At 33.7% G+C, this 20,784-nt stretch overlaps 2 protein-coding genes across 3 annotated transcripts in view; one reads left to right on the top strand and one right to left on the bottom strand.

Moving 5' to 3' along the window:
• LOC120628077 (flotillin-2) overlaps positions 1–20,784 on the bottom strand; it is a 295,888-nt gene that overhangs the window by 225,357 nt on the left and 49,747 nt on the right. The window lies entirely within an intron of this gene.
• The window catches only part of LOC120628068 (glucose dehydrogenase [FAD, quinone]-like), a 28,407-nt gene continuing 11,578 nt past the window's right edge, over positions 3,956–20,784 (top strand). Inside the window, exon 1 of one of the 2 annotated variants that reach the window (XM_039896272.1) lies at positions 3,956–4,069. The gene's annotated coding sequence lies outside the window, so the exon portion shown is untranslated. Of the gene's footprint in view, positions 4,070–7,672; positions 7,834–20,784 lie in introns of those variants that run through there. The other variant, XM_039896274.1, reaches the window with a different exon arrangement.

The raw sequence follows: 20,784 nt of genomic DNA on the forward strand, positions 1-20,784 counted from the left end.
ACCTAAGTTCCCCACGGTTTCATTCACGTTAATTCTTAAAAGTTTGTTTACGTGGTCACATAAACACCGTGATAATAAAAAGTTATAGTACCAACTATATGTGACTTCGTCCAGCAGTGGTAGAGATATGAATTTACAAAAATGTTATCACGTTGCGTTGTCAAAAGGAAACTATAAAAATAAAAAGTTTTGTTAAGTATTCATATTCTATACCTATTAAAGACGATTGAAAATAACGATTATTTCAGACTTAATAATATTTTAATATGGCTCTTTTAGCTTTAGGTGGGTTGTTAGATCTAATCAATATTAACATTTTTATATTGTTGTACATAGTATTTATATGTGACTGACAGTCAGCACACGGAAATAAAGCAGCTCGTTAGTACGTTTTCTTCTAGATTGCTTTATAAATGCCATTATTTCGAGTTGCAAGCATATACTATTACTGAAATAAATCAAAGTGTAAGTATGTTACAAGCTGAAATTTGTCTTTCTATCAGTGATTTTTTTTAATCACTTAAAGTCTCTAGGCAATCCATTACATATAATCCAAAACACCGCTCATTTTGGTGCGAGAGGTAGCGCGCGAAAGAAGTTCTATAGAACCATTTAAGAAACAATTTTATATTTTATACACCAATAAGAAGATAGAACGTGATTTTGTCTCACGGCGGCATCTTCTATAGAATTAATGAGAACTACCCAACTTTTCAACTCCTCGATATTTAAAAGGATTTGAATAATATAGCAAAAAGTGTCCATGAAACAAAAAACACTAGGTAATTAGGAGTTTATTTTCTTTAATTTACAAGTAAAAGGCAATATCCGAAACGACCGGAAAGCAATAAAAGTGAGTATTTTTAATAAGGAAATACATGTTACAAGTTATATACTATACTATTTTTAAACACTCCACAGATAAGCATCAGTATTAAAATCGAACATTTTTTCTGCTAGATTTTGTATGGCAAACAATAATGTATTTAGTATCTAAAAACATTAGCTATTGAAGATTCCACTGTACAAATATGCGCAATTTAAGGGAGAGTAGGTACTATAAATTTACCTAATAACAGAAATGAGATAGAATTTAAATAGAATTGTATTGTTGTAGTAGAATATAAATTTTAAAACTCACATTTTACGTGTTTATTATATACCTGTTTTTACTTTATCTGGTGCTTTCTAATGCCCTAAACAGATTAGATACGATGCAAAAAAAAACCATAAAGCGACCATCAAAACAGTAGGTGGGTAATATTTAAGGAAGAATACGTTTATCTATAAGATGCCTATTATTTATTCTAGCCTTGAAAAGCGGGCGGACGTCGTAAGGGCATTCCACTCTTTAAGGCATGAAGCACAAACAACAAGAAAGGAAAACTATTTTAATTATTGCTAAAAAGTTAATCACTGGACCTTACTTAATAAAATGTATTATAAATTGTGTTAATTACACATTGTTCTCTGTCTATCATCAGTGATTTGACATCTTGAAGAATAAGACATTGCTTAACTTCATGCAATGTTTGTTAGTAGGTAAGGGGTAGAGGTGCAACATCCTCCGAGTGGTAAATATAATGAGTTAAAATATGCGATACATACTTTTCCTAACCGATGCTTTACGCACGGTATGCATTTAAGGCAGTTAAGGACATTTTTATTCTAGGCGTATTCATTATGCCATATCCGCCATATTGGATTTTTCATGACGTCATACACGAGGAACGGGAGGTCAGTGGTTTGTTTTCGAGGCGAGGTAATTTGGGATTTTCTAATTTCTATATTGACTTAAAAAGGAAAGGCGATTCATCCCAAACAATTAAACGTTTTAGTAGGATGCCGCGTAGAAGCCGACATAGCAGTTTTAATAAACCCGTACCACGGAATTAAAAATAATATCTAATAGATTATCGCGCTTCCATATTAGACTTAAATCTAACTAAATTACTAAAAGCATAATTTTTAAAGACGTCAAAGTATTTATTTTGAAGTGGCAATACGGAGCGCATAGCTCGGAGAACCAATGAACTTTGGTGAACATCGGTGTTGGTCCGCACCGGAAAACGCAGCGTTGGTCGGCTCCCAACGAGGTGGACAGGCAACATCAAACGAGTCGCAGGGAGCCGCTGGAAATAGCGGCCCAGGATCGTGGATTTTGGAACTCCCTACAAAAGACATATGCCAAGCAGTAGGCGGTTGAAATAATAATTAAGATGATGAATGATAATGATTATATGACGGTGATGACTGCTTTAAGAGATAGTAGGGAGATGGCGATGGTAAATTTCTATCGACTACATAGAAGAACGTTTCGAACGTTTCGAACTTCCAATAGAACGTTGGTAGTCGGTTGATCACCTCTCTGAGCCTTACCTTGTGAGGCAGTTTGAATATAAATAGTCCCTCATGATTAATTGACGCTTCAACTTCGCTGCATCCTAATTTATGCAGAAGTAGTGCACTTTGGTACCTGAAATAATAAGAAAAAACTCATTTTTATTAAGATAATGGGTGGCAAAATTTATTATAAAATTATAAAATTAAAATTTCATTTGATCCAATTTTCGATCCCGCTGCGCCGCACCGATTTTGACGTAATTTACGTAGATAGCAACTGCTTATTCCCATACAAAATAGCGATTTTTGATATCTTGACATTTAGCTTTTCCTAAATTTCCTTTCTTTTCAATTTAACCCAATATCAAGACAAAGAAAACAAAAAAAAAGATTTATTCAAATCGGTCCAGCTGTTAATTAAAGCACAGCAATATTGTTTTATAGATAACACAACACAGATGTAGGCTACACAACTATTATTAATTTGATTGTCAAAAAATCCAACAACCCAAAAACCCGCTAATCTTATAGTTATAAAAACTTAAAAATAATACTGGCATAACAGTCATTAAATTAAAGAACTACTGGGAATCTCAACCGGAAACATACCGTACAAAAGTAAAAACTGTTGATTACAACTTAAACATGTTCTCGTCTTCGATACTCTATAGACATTTTTTCATTCTCTTACAAATAAACCTCTAGCTGCAATTTCTTAATGGTAGGTGATGCTGTGGTTATTATATCGTTATACTTTTAATAAAAAATTATCACTTCTTTAGGCAGGTTTCGTGTATTTTTGTCATCTTAAAACCGCATATATTTAAAACATATAGGGTTTTAGAATGCAATCAAAAGACTCCATTTAAATTTAACCTTTTAAATGTGGTGTAGGTAATATCAGCGTATTTTCTGCATTCAACATATTAAAGGATCACGAAACATTAAATGTTTGAAACAAAAAAATATTATATGATCGGTAGCAATAATAATTCGAATAGTGATATTTATTTTCATATCTACTCGAAAACCATTAATTCGTATATTTAAACCTAGCAAATATAAAGCAGGCAACATTATTTATGAAAATTGCTTTCTATCAACATTACTAAAGCTATTGTAGGAAATTAAAATTAAATATATTGTATGAATTTCTTGCCATGGGTTCGTATTTACATTAAATAAGTGTTTTTTATGTTACTTCTTCACTTAACTCCGAAATTATAACGCTAGCGACGGAAAGCTAGCAATTTCACCTAAGTAAACTAAGCGGCCTTGTTTCTTTCGTACAACATCGGTTCCATAGGAAAAAGTTCCGCCTCACTTTAACAATAATATAGTTGTTACGCAAAAAACCCACAGTAAACAGTTGTTTTAACATTTTTATTGATGATTAGCGCCGGTAAGAACGCCGATATACTCGCCGTTCCGCAAGCAATGCGTTCGTACGCTGCGCTCTGGGTTGTGAGTTGTGACGTCAATATATCGACTAGCCTACGCTGAACTTGATCATGAAAGAGAGGTCAGGGTAAGAGTATCAACGCGATAACTTCAATAAATAAAACTAGAGGCAGCACGCCGGCAGTACCAGTGCTGTAAGGAGTCGTGATCCTGCGCGCATTGTTGAGATTATTTTTTTAATAGTTTTAATGCAGTGCGTTGCGCGTGTTCTGTTTACGTTTTTACGGATCGTGCATGCTTACGGATTACCGATCTAATTCTAAAAGTGAGTATATATATATTTTTTTTAAATAGAATCTGTAGAGTAAATAGATATTTAAATTATGGAAAAAATTAAAATTGTAAGTTGCCAAAACAATGAACATAAAAATTATAATAGTTAAATAAATTAAAAAAAAACTCCAATCATGTTATATTTTAAATGATCTGTGAAATTTTCCGTTCAGTGATTTTTAATAAAAATAAAAATATCATACAGTACAAAACAACAAAGAATAAAATTTTATATTTATCTCTGAAATATAATATATATATATATTATGATAGATATTAATTTATAACTAATGCAAATATTAAACAATTAAATAACCCAAAATCGGGACACCAGTAAAACACAGAGAAATAACTGTTTAAGATAAATTTCCTTAGAAACACGGTTACGACGATCACATTATGGTGATATACGCATGGTTTAAATTAAGACACACTATCTCGTTTTCTTTGCTGGTATAGTACTGTGAAGTTCAATCAAACTGTAAAAAAGTTAACAGTTGAACTCTTAAATTTTTGTCACTCCTCCGATATAATAGTTTTTGATTTAATTCTATTTTATGTCAATTTTCACTATTAATACATGATTTTTTATAACGAAGATTATTATCCTTGAATTCATAAATTTGACGAAAAAACAAATAACTGTAAATTAAGTGAAGATCAGATCATGATATGTTTTAACTTAGTTACTAAGTGGGTAGTAGGAGCGGTTCTTCAAATTACAATTTTAGATAATTTAATCTGAGCACAAAATACATCAGCTATAATTAAATATGAATTCGTTTTATTTACATATGTAAATAATACGAATTCCATTTCAATCTCAGTGTTTTTTTCCAACTCCATTTGCTTGGATAAACGTGAGAACAATATAAATCATATTATTATAGAATATAGCTCGTCTATAAGGCAAATCGTGCGACGCATAGATCAATATTCTAGACAAACGGAGGGGCATGAGATACGACGGAATTCAAATTTAAAATAATAAAACATGTATATTTTCATGAGAAAATATAAAGAAAAATTACTTCCCATGGAGTCATTTTTCTTTTATACATTTATGGTCTTTCAGACAAACCTGTTTCATCTGTTTTTATACGTCAAAATCCAAATTACAACAATACAGAAAACATGCAAATTTGTAACATACTAAAGAACATATAAGATATTAACGGGCCACTACAGGGCAATGGTCTCCTATCAGACTGTTCTAAGAGGAGTCTATTGGCTGATTGTAGACAGTCCACCTTACCGGCCAAGTGCGGATCCTAACGTAGTAGCCTTCACCCGAATTTGAGAAAATTATGGAAAACTCTCAGGCATGCAAGTATCCTCGATTTATGTTCCATGGCATTTAATTGCTTGAAACCCACATAACTCCGAAAAAATAGATAGGTACAGCTTCTTCTTCCTCTTGGCAGTTTCCGCACGTAAGCACGCCGCTTGAAAGACGAAAGATGTTTGTTTAAAGGGCTTTGCCATTAGGCCAACCATCTTTCTGAGTTTACTTCTGTCCAGGCGGAGTAGTTTATTTTATTACAATCTGTTGCATTGGCCCATAGTTTGGAATTCTCCCTTCGTATATATTCATGTGACCATGTTATGTCTAAATTTAATAGGTACGATAGGTTCTGGCCTTACTACCTTCAGTGTTGTGACTTGGCAAGCTAGTGAGTCTGCTGCTTCGATACCTGGGTTCCCGGCGTGCCCCTTGACCCACGTTTGGGTAATGTCGTTGGAGGCAGCGAGTGATTCTAGGGCGTTGTGATAGTCGTGTAGAGTTTTGAGGTTGTGCTGCGGCTAGCCAGAGAACGGAGAACCGTTTTGCTGTCAGAGTTATGTTTATTTTACTGTTTATTACCTGTCTGCTTGCCATGCTGCAGTGATGATGGCGACATACTCTGCTTGAAAGACTGAGTTGTTTATACCAAGTTGGTAGCTGATCTAAATGTTTAGGTCTGGGCAGACTACACCGGCTCATGTGCCTGTTTTGGTTTTATAACAATCTCTGTTTACTTCAATAGTGTCTAGTCCTGTGTTGCTGCTTTGTTATTTTTCTATGTTTATTTTATATCGGCCCTTTAATATGCATGTAACCTTTACTTATACCGTCGCATTTCCAGTCTTGTTGTTTGTTGCCTTTTGTACACATCCTCCAGGAGTTTGGTATGTCCTCTGGGGTTTTGAGTCTACGAGTCTGCGATTGTGGCCTTCTTTTTGATATGTAAGTGGAGGCGGCAGTATGTCAGTGTCGTACTCATGTAGCCTAGACATGCTTGTCGTTGAAACATTTGTAGTTCTTGCTAGATAGTTATAAGTTCAGTTCTTGGCCACCATATGAGTGCAGCTTAGGCCAGAGAACTCCTTACTACTGCTAGGTTCAACCAATTCATTATTTTTTGTTTTAGTTCGGCACAGGAATATAGTACGTGTCGGTATGTGAATTCGGTCCCCCTGCAAGATAAGCCGTAGGACTTACAACTAGGCAACCAGTTAACTAAGACATAAATAATAATCGCAATACTTTTTACTTTGCAATTCACGGACACTCTTCCGCTAACGGCTAAAATAAAAATCATTTCATGCAAGACTGCCACTGTTTCAACGAATAACAACAATGGCGATAATTCCAATATGATAATCACAAGGTCGGTGTAAACACACCTTAACTATTACGTTTCACATAAGCAATCATTCACTTTCTTACCCATGACAGTAAAACTGTAAAAAATATAGGATTAAAAATAAAATGCGAATCCGTTAGTAGAAAGGAGGTTAATAAACACTGTATAATAAATTTTACTTAAAACGACTAGCTGTGCTTTGTGAAAAAAATTGATCCTGACACCAATATAGTTATTTATAGGACCTACTAGCTGATCCGGCAAACGTTGTTTTGCCACATTATTTACTAGCTTTTGCCCGCGTTTATTTTGGTTTTTTAAAATATCCTTGGGATGCATTCAGTTTTGTGTGTCCATTCTATGCCAAAAATGGTCTGAAGAACAAAAACAAACAAACGCTTTTTCGCAATTAAATTATTAGTAAGGATTTCTAGTGTATGTTTTAGCTGTTAGATAAAAAATTACGAATGTACGAATAACGATTGTGTGAGGTTGGAATCGATGCACAAAAATAAAAAATACTTAAAAAAAATTTAAGTGGATAGGATGTTTATCCTTTGTCACCTTTATCACCAAGCGGTATATCCTATACACCTTGCGACCTATTCACATACCTATAGAGTATATAAAATTTCGTACCTATCCTCGGTTGTATTCTAATCAGTCTTGAAAAGTTTAAAATGGAATTTATCAAACCTCCCATTATGAAATTATTTTGAATGTTCATCATTCATAATGGAGCATAATTAGCATGACGTAGCCTTGTTTTATTAAATAGTCGTAATTGTAGCATTATATTCGTTGGAGGTTCTTTGAAAGAAGTACATGTCAGCACGCGCGTGGAATATGATAAAAATAAATATATTTATATTTATATATATGTACGATAATTCAAGAAGTTTTCGGTAATTAAAGCTGTGTTAATGGATTAATCACCTAGTTTGACTGACGAGTAATAATAATGGGTTTTAACAAAAAACAAGATCTGCTTAAACAGCTTTTTTACAACTCGACGGACAACAGCAGAGTTTCGTATTACATCTCCTTTAATCGTTAATAATATATAACATACAAAGTGCTATCCAGTGATATTTAATGAAATTTTCAGGATATTTGTGGCGAAAATAAGGTAGGATTTATTAATTTTTTTGTATAACCTTGTAATAATATATATAACAAACAAATATAGACGTAGAAAATGTAGTAGATACATACGGAATTCTAATTACGGAAATGTATCGTAATATAACAATCATATTTATGAAACTTTAATAATATTCTAAAACAGTTAACATAAGAAAATACGTAATTATAAAAAAACCTGATGACCCACTTGGTGACCAACTTGGGTTCACCTAAAGCTCGATGTAAATATAAAAAGGAATTCCAAGTGGAAATTCCCATGAACAAAAACGTAATTTCAATTTTCCAATTTTCGTTTTGTAATGTCCTACATTAATTTTTTTCTAAACCACCACATTATTGTGCCAAACATAAAATTATTCAAATCGGTTCAGCCATTTTCTAGTTTTTGCGAGACACGCACGTCGATTCTTTTTTCTATTTATAGATAAATAGACGGATAAAATATAGATATTAAGTTGAAAATATTACCGGCTTCAAACAAGATATATAGAATATATGAATCGTTAGATTAAAATAACACAACATATCACCGAAGTTCAACGTATTGTATTTTATATCCGCTGCATCGTTTTCTCTATATTATACAATATCGTGTATTATAACAAGCCGGTTAATAAATTATAAAATATACTAGATTCTTATGACCATTTCGAAATTAAAACAAAAATCATGGCATGTTTCGAGCACACAGCAAAACATTAAAGGTTTCGGGTTAGGATTAAAACGTCGAAACCATTAATCATTTTTAATGAGTATCCAATATTTATTTCAGCTATCTCCTACTGAGCGTAATTTTTTAAATCTTTTGAAAATTTTACAATAGTGTTATAATTTAAAGGCAATAGAAGGAGCACTTTAACTAAAATTAGAGAATAATGAAGAACTTTATCTTTACTAGGGTCATTTACCCGCGCAAGAACATAGTGGGAATTTTCTTATTGGGTTTCGAAATATGACCCCTCAGATATAATATCTCACTCACTGTATTTACCTCACGCGAATGTACTAAGAGGATAGTAATGGTTACCAAGTATATGTAGCTTTAATTTTTTTGCGGATTTATAGATTTTAATAATTTAGTCTTAAGACATTATTTGCGTGAAAAAAAGAAATGGGCAGATTCTTGCTTTTAAAAGTCAACTATTACTGATGTTGGTTTCTTGCTGAAATTTTAAAAATAATACTAACCGCTTGTAAATAATTGCTAAATATAAACCGGACGAATATATCTCAGGCGAAGATTTCTTACATTAATTACTTAATTAAGTGAGGTATTAAATTAAATATTATTATAATATGTGTGCATGCCATAATTCTATTTAAATTTTAAATAATTATAAGGTTAGCATGCTCCTCACTTGCTTAAAAATGAACTTGTCCGTAGGTCAAACTTCAAATTCACAAATAATATACCTATCCCAAAAACAAAATTAAAATCTAGAGCCATTCTGAGAAGAAGTAAACGTAGATAAACGTAGAACGTTATACGATGTACTTTGAATTTCCTCGGACTTAAGAAATGGTTAAAACGAGACAAATGTCCGACATAAGTCGGTCTCATTTCCACGGTTTCAACTTGGTCTGAGCAAAGTCAAAGCACGCTCACACCCATGGTATTGTATGTTTATTTTTTGTCCAACCCTTTTTTTCTTAAATTTAAACAATGATTTATTTTGTACCTTAATGATAAACTAATGACGGTGCTGTTTTTACACCTATTGAATAAAGTAATTATAAATATCCTGATATCCGCAATACTTTTAAAAATAACTTTTGCATGCCAAAATAAATATCCTACAAGTAACATTGAAACTGATAGCAATCAAAAAACTACCTAAGAACTAGTTTAAGAAATGTAATTCAAAAGACTTTTACTAACACAGATCTGCTAAGGATCACAATAGTTCTAATCTAGTCAAACCTGCCTGTATATTGACCGGCCTAGAAATAATTTTCTCATTACTCAAGGAGAATAAGCTATATATTGGATACTATACCCAAGGCCCCGCGGCTTCACCCATGAATAACCCTTGTGTAAATACCTTTATTAATTAAATAAGTAAAAACGGCACGGTAGGCCCCTTTTAGGGGTTTATTTTCCCGGTTTAAAAGTATCCTTTATTCGTCTTTTTGGTGTGGCCGCAGATATTAAAGAGATGGATAAACAAACAAACTTTCGCATTTATAATATAAATATATAATTAGTATATGTATTTATGTACAGCCGAGCCAATACCGGCCAAACGCAACGTAAAGGTGATTAGAAAAACTTAATGGGATTAAACTATGCTAGTTACTTTAGAAAAATATTTCCTGTTTGAAATAAAGGCACAAATGCACGTACATCTTTGGTGGTTGCAACTATTTCGTATAATGTCCAGATCAAGCCTTGGACTTGATACTTATTATAAGATACTCTTAGTCAGGCCGCACACCGGACATGCTTTTGTATTAAGACAATTGTGGCGCGCCTCAGTTTTCGCTTATCTCTGCGTGCAGGCACGCACATCAAGGATTCGTTCGTAGCGGGAGCAGTTTGTGGTATGCCGACAATCGCGCTACACCTACTTAATAACGCACACGATCACTTACTGTGGCGCGTGCGATGAAACAACGCTTTAAAAATGAAAGATAAATAAAAGACTTAAGATTAAGTTTGTAGCAGCGGATGGCTAAAACCCATAGATAGGTAATCACACACTCGTTGATAACAGCAACAAGCGGGTTAAAGTATTTTTTCTAGCGACAAATTCAATCAGGTTTCATTAAAAGGATGACGTAAAATCCATTTTTTTTTCTCTTTTATTGCCGTATTAATATATACAGTAGTTGTAATTGTGCAATTGTATAATTTGACGAGATCGACGTGCTGAAAGATTTAACAGTTGTTTGTCATATGTGCATTATGTGTTGTTTAAGTTGAATTAAAATGCCGTCGGTATTGTGGCGTCGTAAATGTTGCATGTGCTAAAAAAATATAGAGAATGGAGGGCCAAGGTATTCAGATATTCACTATAATACCCACAATGTTCAGGATGGCACTTAGATCTTTCATTAATTAACTGTATTATTGAAGCTAAATACCTAGTTTCTTAGCAGTACTTATTTATTCTCATGTCTATTATTCTTCCTTCCTATTAAAGTCTTAATTTTATAAAAGACATCATTAAATCCCACCAACCTGCTTTAGAGCAGTGTTGTGGGTCTGTACTCTATAAACCTGACTTCCCAAGGAGTGAAATAAAACAACTGGACTGACTCTAATACTGTATATTAGGCTTCTCTATAATTCATATTACTTGTTACCTTCAAATGACTCTACTACCAGTTCGGAATGCTGTCTTCGGCAGAGAAGACCACTGGCAAGAAACTCAAAAGAGCAACGGTATGCTCTTTTATTCAATCAATTAAAACAACTTATAAACACAATTACAACATTGTCATATGTAATAACGCTAGGCCCTTTGATACAAGACATATTTTAAGACAGGTAAAACATAACCACTATTATCACTTATAACATCAGGACTTTTGGAACAAGTTGTTTGTATAGAGCAACCTCTGCTACATAAACTGTCGGTATAAAGTTATGCTAGGGCTCCATATATGATACCTAAATAAACCAAAGTCAAATATACTTATCTAATGCAACATCAGGTACAACCATAGTACCAACAACTTTTAACAACTCCATCACCAGTACATACGACTTGTTTCGCCACAACAATATTTCGTTAAGTGTATCGTTTCCATTATAAATCATCTCAACCCAATTTGTAACGTTCTATCCACAATACTTTACTTAATCTCCTTTTCTCAATTCATTAATTTAAATCCGTCCTCACTTTTCTTTGCCGCCAATCTATCTTGTCAAACTCGCGTCCCCCGCCATAGATCCTATACTTTTATTTGACAGTCTACTAAAGTCCATTATTCTATTTTCAATACATTATCAATGAGTATACAAACTATGATTTGTTGATATATTTAATATAATCATCGGGTTTATCATAGATAAAGTGCTGTAATTCCCTATTTCCTAACACATGCATGTAGCGTATGCCGTATGTAGCGTATGTGCGGCCTCACTTAGACGCCCTTTCAGCTGTTGGAAAACAAGTATAACGAGTTAAACTTGACAACGGCTTACAAATGCTATTTACTGATCTTATTGTTACATATATGTAAAGTTACTATACTTAAATGCATTCAATGGCCTTGCACTATAGCAGGCTTCTTCTGTTATTTTTTAAGTGCGACAATCTTATTCCGGCTGCTATATAGTACATAATGAGAGGCCATATTTACATTACTAGACAGTATAGTTACCACGCCGCGTTGATCAGAAAACGTATTTATACGTTTAGTAAAATTGTATCCCATATCCACTGGGTACCCATTTTATGATATTGTCTTATTGTCTTCTATATTCGCTGATAAAATTCGTCGTATATCGCCTTATTTATCGAGTAAGCACGGTTGATTACGGCTCAGTATAAGTCAGTAATTTGGAAATTAGGTTGCCTGCTTCCTTGCCTTGGAGAGCACGTAAAGCTATCAATACCGGGTAACATCTTAAATTACTCGTTAAAGCCGTCAACCCCCTCGACTCATACTGGAGGGTCAAACTATCTTCTTTCTATAAGGTCAATGAGAAAAGGAGCCTGTGACAGCGTGTACTGGACTATTAATATACTGAGGGGGTGATGGTACCTGGCAAAACCTCATCCGAATCAGTCCGAAAAAAAAGATGTCAATTTTCAGCCGTTTTCAAAAACCTAACTATCCATGGTTTTAACTTACTAAAGTATCAAAATCTATCCATAGGTGGGTATTAAGGTTTTAATAACGTACAGATAGATAGCAATTCCTATGTTCATCAGTTATCTATCATCGGGAGGAGTTACTGCTTACCGGAGACAACTTCTTGTATGGAATGGTGCTTAGTCGTATAAGGCCAAACGTGGAATAGCGTTGGATTAGTTCAGTGTTTTGTCACACTTCAATGAAGAGCAATTTTTCAATTCATTCACACAGGGTTGGAGATATAACCCAATATTTATCTGAACTCTGAAGAATAGCAACAATTATTTTCATCTTTCGTAATGAAGCATCGCAAACCTCAAAATTTAATAGCGTAGTTTTATTTCCAAATTTAAGATTTTACGAAGGTAAACTAGTTCACGAGGTGGAAAAGACTATAAGAATAAAACTACGCATTCTTCGAACCTTTCGATCATAATACGCATTTTCATCTTGACCTACATGACAAATACACTTTCAGGGTTTACCCTACATACATTCATATGTAGTTCATTCGCGAAATTAAAAAAATAATGTATTATTATTACGTACTTTTATATCAATGATTTAAGTCAGTTCGATGCGTTTGTTTGTTTGCAGGCGCTAATCTGAATACATATTTTAGTTTTTACCAATAAATATTTAACAAGTAAGCCCTATTTTTACACTAGAATCGACGATTGTAAAACTATACGCTAATCAGAAAGGGTTATGGTTGTTACGGCCAACATGTATCCCTGAATAGTTACTAGTAGTAGACTAGTTACGCGGCCATTTATCTCAATGCCAAAAACCACACGTGTAGCTAGTAGGTAACTACCCGCGTTCCTTAAAACATACACGTATTAAATTATTTTAATGACTAGTCCAATCAAACTTTTCAGTAATACGTAAATTAAATATAAGTTTATAACAATTAACAAGTAGTACTTTAATTAAATAACAGTTTATAACAAACTAGTTTGCAACAAATTTAATAAATATCTGACACATTATAAGTCTTGTTTGGGTCTATCTGGGATACAGATACAACTCAACAAGACTTTAAAATTTACGAAATACAAGTAGTAATGGCAAAATTTAACTTTTTATCACCCTAAGGATCTGGGTTAGGAAGATTATCAGACTGTGGTTGAAGATGATGGCACTCTCGGTCCCTGATTTTGAAGGACCTATAATAGTACGGCCGGTAGATTTTGACTGTCTTAAATGTTATAGGTTTGTGGGAGATGAATTCCATGTTTGACTGAGCTCAAAAAATTAAAATATCACAGTTCGCGGGTAGATGTGAGATTTTGAAATAATTTCTATTATTTTGTTAAGAAAATCTCATCAAAAAGATAGATCAAAAACATATTCGACTATTTCGATATTTAAAAAAAATATATATATTCATATAATAGATACTAAAACTTATATTTAAACGTGTACGCGAAAAAAACATCCCGAATGTTTTTTTTTTTTATCTTCTCTTCCGGCTCTTCTCGGTAGAATGTGCCTTTCGAAAACCGTTGCAGTCGTAGAGTTACCACAAACAGACTGACTTAACGTTTCAAAAGTGCTGATAACATAGGCCTACTTGAATTAAAGAATTTAGATTTTTTTCTATTACATGTTTCCGATATATTTCACGGAATTGTTTTGACCGTTTAAAGTCTCAAAAATAAGAATACTCAACTCATATAATAATGTATCATAACGGTATGCCTTTGGATTTTAAGACGATCCTAAATGATGTAGAATACTGGAGTTTGTACGGGAAAATTAGGCGTATTGCGAATTGTACGAGGACGAAGTCATGGGCAACCACCGGTAACTAATAAAAATTATATGATGAATAAATTTGATCATATCATTAAAATAATAAATGTGTACCTATAGCATAAAGTATTCCTATTTCTGTTTTATTGGTATCCATACTTCCATACTAGTATTATAAATGCAAAAGTGTGTGTGTGTGTGTGTGTGTGTGTGTGTAATACATATGTAGCTTTCTTCCCTGAGATGGGCATTGGACATAGGATACTTTTATCCTTCTAACGCTCGCTCGGTAGTATCCGTGAACAGCCTTCGTTCGATCGTTTAACCGATCTTGGATAGTATAAGGAATCTTTGCCTTTAGGAGAGGGACTGTTTATATTCCCTGGGGATTTTCAAAAACCGAAGAATAATGCGGGCAACATTTAGTATATAATAACAAAGGTAAAAAAGGCATACTCTGCTACATCGTACGCTTTGCTTCGACTGCCAAACCATTCATTTCTCTCAATGGTTCGACTGTCAAGTAGGTCCATCCTTCCTGCATCTGTGCAATTACGGCCTAAGCATGTGTTCGCGCACTTAGTAATAGGAAATACGGGAAATGATGTAAGGAATGCCCCAACGTGATAAATTCTTAATTGGGTCTACTAACTACTAACTTTGCAACATTTAAAAAGGGAATTACGAGCTTACACCTTTGAACCGAAAGGTTATTCCCCCTACAAAACGTCAGACGTTGACGTCAGATCGGTGGACGGTCGTAATAAATCTGACACGACAAAGAGACCCAGTCTTTCTGTCTATCTTCAAGACGGATGACTTGAGATGATGTGCCGGCCCTGGATATTTTGGGATAAGAGCTAGAATAACGAGAAGAGGGTAGATTCTGCAGTTCGTTACAACTATCAACTGCTACCTATTGGAAATTTGCTATGATAATATGTAGTGGTTATATTCCTTTTTTACGGAAATAATTCCGATAGAAAAGTATAGCACTGACTTGCTTATTTGGATTAGTTTAGCATTTTAGATTTGCGAACAAGAGAATTAAATAAATATAAATTATAAATAAATATATCACTACAATACACACATCGCAATCTAGCCCCAAAGTAAGCGTAGCTTATGTTATAGATACCTATAACACAAGCTACGCTTACTTTTGGGCTGATAAGATGAATGATGAATATTTTTTAATGAATAAAATACATAAATACTTATAATATACTGATAAGCACCCAGGCACTGAAAAACTTTCATGTTCATCACACAAACATTTTCCAGTTGTGGGAATCGAACACACGTTTTTGGTCTCAGAAAGCAGGATCGCTACAAACTGCGCCAACCGGCCGTCAAATTTCAATAATTCTAATAGTAAATAATTGTTAAGTAACAATTATTCATTGTAAAGTCAACATCTCCGGTTTCGGAGCGAAACGTGCGTAGAGGTTACATTGCCGAAGATCTGTTTGGTGTGGAGTACAAGGATTGAAGAAATTATAAATCACACCATACAGATTCTCCTGCTTTTTGCGGACTATATCAAATTAAGCTTAATTTTCATACTAAAACCTGGACTAAAGTTCTCTACAAACGGGAAGATTTGCCCCATAACCACAACGCCGGGCAGACGAGTTGCCATCGCAGTAGATAGTAGTAGCGCAGAGGACGCTGCTGCCTGTCATCCTTTACATTATTCCCTTAATCGCCTCATGCAACACCCTGAAACGCCTGTAACGTTTTTGTATTAAACAATTTCGAATGTCAGTTTTGAAAAATCTTATCATTTCCAAAATTCTTTATTCAATCAGAACCAATTACAGGCTGTTATAAATTCTATGCATCAATTACATATATTTTGCGTTATAGTGCCGTGACGGTGTAAATAACACATATATTATGTTGTCTTGGCAGGGTTCCAACCCTGGTCCTATGGCCTTGTAAATACTACGCTTCGAGCTAAGAACAGGTTCTCAAGTATCGGTCAATCTATGCTTAAGGTTGAACCTGTTTACAGCTCGATATCGGTATATTAATACGGGCCTAAGAAATACCTAACCATCATCATCTCAAGGTCAAGCTTAAATAAAGACGCTTGGAAATGGTTTAGTGAACATCTAGTTAGAGTAAATCTCGATTTATTTTTTATTTCTTGATGAAATAGAATTAATTTTTTTTAAATTGTCTAGTAAAAATATTGAGTTTAGATTACTTTTTTCACTAAAAAAAATCCATATCACGAGAGCTAGTAGTCATGTTACTAACTTATTTGCAAATCGTAAACAACTATGGTACATTATTTATTATAATACCAACTGGCCACCAGTTGGATTTCCGTTCCGCGTCGAGATTATTTATATGACGAACACATTACGCGGTATTTATCTATATTTTCTTTGTTTCTGCTAATAAAATATTAAGTTTTATATGACCTTGTGACAGTTTGTATAAATTAAATTTAGTTTTTTTTTTACTTATTAACCGAATAAAAGCCGCATATAGCATTTAGATGGCTATTATAACTATGTATGGTAGGCGCTCTGAATGAAGAGTTAATTTAGAATATAAATTAGCTGTTGTTAACTACGGGACGCGTTTCAATTTACCGGAAAACTTTGGTTATTAACCGGTTTATTTTAATGTTCTGCGTTTTACCGGCTAAATGATTAAACGAACCGAAATGCTATAGGTTACCGTTATAAATAATTAAGAGAACGATTTCACAACAAATAAACCTAAATTGACCGGTTTATGCAAGACGCGCAACCTGCCCTTCGACAATAACCTAGCTAGTTTATGTTAGTTCGTGGCGCGTGCTATTTCGCTGTTACAATAATGGTACTCATAAAATGACGATACTATTGACTAATTAAAAAAAAAAAAGGCAAACGATTTAAGAAAAATTATATCATATTATGAAATAACTATGATCATCTAAACGTCCTGCCGCTTCAGATTCAAAAACGGTTAATTCCAATAGTTTGGGGGAAATTAAATAAGAAATTTGTAAGTTAAACCGGTAAAAAAAACGAAACCGAAATCGAAATGATTCCAATACCGGGGTTAATGACCGAAATCGGTTTGATATTTTTTTCGCTTTCCGAGCCCTGCTAGACAGTCCAGACCTTACTCAATTGTTCAGCTACGTTAAGTTTTTTCAATCGTAATGGCAGTTCCAAATATATATACAAACATACTATTAATTTTTAAAGGGTTGATATGATGATAATGATGATGATGATCATTTTTCCTTCATCCCCTATATCGATAGCACTCAAACTGCCATATTAAGATTACTGATTAGTCATTATTAAAGAGAAATCCCGATTTTCTCTCATCTATTAAAATTATTGGCTACGGTTATTACTAATGCACAAATATAACAGACAAGATGTTGGCATTTTAAAATAATTCAAGGCTAACTAAGAAACGTCATCATTTCCCGATTAGGTTGACAGGTAAAATACGAAGTAGCATATATTTGCTTAATTTCCGTATTGATTAATCAATGGAGATAGGTACATAGTTTTATATATAAAACTATGTCCGAGTTAAAATCATAGACAACGATTAGCTTAAAAGAGGTCCAATATAAGGAGTGCAATTTGTAGTGCATTGTAATAAATTACTACAGTCCACAAGCATCTTAATAATCTTTGTTCGCCTATTTACATGCTGACTAAATAGTGACATATGAACGCTTGTAAAGACACCCGTTAGATCACACGATAATTGGGGGCTTGCTACAATCGCTTATAGCAATTTTTATTCTATAACGACAGTTTATTACATTGCATCGTGAAAATAAGGATTATAATTCTGTAACAAAACGTCAACAATTTGAAAGAAGAAATAAACAATACCTGAAATATGAAATATTAAGAAATATTCCACCGACTTTTAAATAGTGTTTACTAGTCACTTTATTCTACTAGTCAAGGCCTTTCATTTGATACCTATTAAGGATGTTGTGAAAATAAAAAATGTAATTCGACATTTTGTGGCGGCAGCCATCTTGGATTTGAATTCTGTCATAGCGTACAGTATTCTGCTAGTCAAGGTATTTCACTTAATACCCATATTAAGGCAGTGGTGACAAAAGTTTGTATCTAATCCGCCATTTTGTAGCGGCGGCCATCTTCGACCGATTTTTATCAAACATAGCTAAGAACACCCCGACTTATTCACCTTTCCAACAAAAAAAACAAATTAATTCAACCGTTCGGGTAATACGATGCCACGGATACACACACAAAGACACGTTAAACTTATAACACCCCGTCGTTGGGGGTTACAAATTAAGTTAGTTGCGGAATAACTGCGTAGGTAGTAAGAAACTAGTGTAAAGAAAGAAAGAAAGAAAAAAACTTTAATTTGGATATACATCACTAGAATTAAAATACAACTTACAGTCTACACAACAATTATAGGAACGGTGTGATCCCAAAATGGTCTTCACTCAGCATGTTTGCAGTGCCTGTTAATGACAGCAAACAAAGGATAACAATGCGATATTTTAATACACTTTGTACACACAATGTTGCCAAAAATATAAGTCTACGGAATAAGGAAAACATAATACGCAAAAAATACTTTAATAGTAAATAATCAGGGTCGTTCATCCCACGACTTCAACCCATATAGAAAACAGCAACATACTCTAATACTAATGCGCCCATTCAGTCTATATATAAAATGTTGCAATATCCGTATAGGAGGACTAAATTATATAGAGCTAGGAAAATGTTTAAACGTCGGTCTTTATTCTGCCTAGGAAATCTTTTTAACCTCAGACGCAAAAACGACTTTGCGTCATAAGATAGACGTGCCTGAGTGTCAGTCCGTAGCATCGTACCTATTCGCCGGAAGGATGAACCGATCCCGATTCTTCTTAACTATGTTTGATGGAAATCGGTCCAACATGGCCGCCGCTCCAAAGTGGCAGATAACCTATTTTTTCACGGCTTCCTCAATATGGTTTTATACCCATATTAAAAAGGATTGACTAGTAAAATAATGTACACTATATTGGGGGTTTATTTAAAGTATATTTTGGATAACTTATTCATAAACATTAACGTATTAAAATTATTTGAAAATAAAACCAACTTAAATTCAAAATAATTATGATAAACATTTTGTAGTACAGTTATCAGCCAGGAGATATTTTTTGGAGTCGCTGACTTTGCTTTTTTAATCGAAGCGGACGCTTTCACAACAAGACAATAAATTATTCCTATTATATTTAAGCTGGTTATAAGCTAGCTATAAAAATCTCAACCATGATTCCATCAATCAAATATATGAGCAATCAGTAAAGTAGAAGAACGGTACAGAGATTACATGCATATGTTAATAAACAGACCAAGTGCGAGAAAAGGCTATCACTTCCAGGGGTTTTGTATCTGAATTTGTTGAATAATAATTAAAAAATATTATTTTGGTATTTTTTAATTCTCAAAAAAAAATGTGTTTGTGTGCAAGTCACGCATGGTAGAAGTGAAACTTCTGAAAAGTCCCTGATTAAAAAACTTATTGAAAAATTGAACAGTCGCTTCATGTAAACTGTATATTTATAAATGCATAAAATAACTTTATTTGATGTGCACGAAATTCTCGGACACGTTCCGCATATTTTTTTCAGCTTTAGTTTTTGGCATAATTTTAAAATTAATTTATCAAGGAGATGAAAATAGCGCCACAAATAAAAATTCATCAACAATCAACACACTTATAATAAAACGTTCTAATACGCAGGCGCAAACACATGCATTAAACACATGCGAGTTCGAGAACGTCTCATGTGTTCTATCTGAATTCTATACATTTATGTGTTTGTGTCTCTATTAATTACTTATTTTTTCGTTTCATCGAATTTGAAATCACAACGATTCTAAAGAAGTTTCATTTAAAAAAATCACCCTTTATGCAATAGTTAAATTAATAATAATTAATTTAACTATTGCATTAATTATTAAGCTAATAAGTTTGTTTGTAACATTTTCTGTTAACTAGCCTGCGTTCTTCGTCCGCGTTTGTAACGGTTTTTTTACAAATCCCGTGGGAACCGTTTGTTATTTTGAGATAAAAATTACCTAGCCCATTTTTCTTTCCGTCCTTTTAACTAAGTCTATGCAAAAAATCATGTTGATTGGTTGCTTAGTTCGGCGTGAAGGAACAAACAAACACGCTTTCGCATTTTTAATATTATTAAGGACTAGCGGACCCGCGCGACTTCGTCAGCGAATGACTACTTCAAAAAGTAGTCGTATGTCGTCGCGGACTGTTTATAGAACTTAAAAGAAACAATCCCGATATACTTACTACAAATTTCCGTCGTTTGGCGTAACGTTTACAGTTCGCGCATCGC

Source organism: Pararge aegeria, chromosome 12 (genome assembly GCF_905163445.1).
Source record: "Pararge aegeria chromosome 12, ilParAegt1.1, whole genome shotgun sequence".
In the NCBI taxonomy this organism is placed as follows: Eukaryota; Metazoa; Arthropoda; class Insecta; order Lepidoptera; family Nymphalidae; genus Pararge; species Pararge aegeria.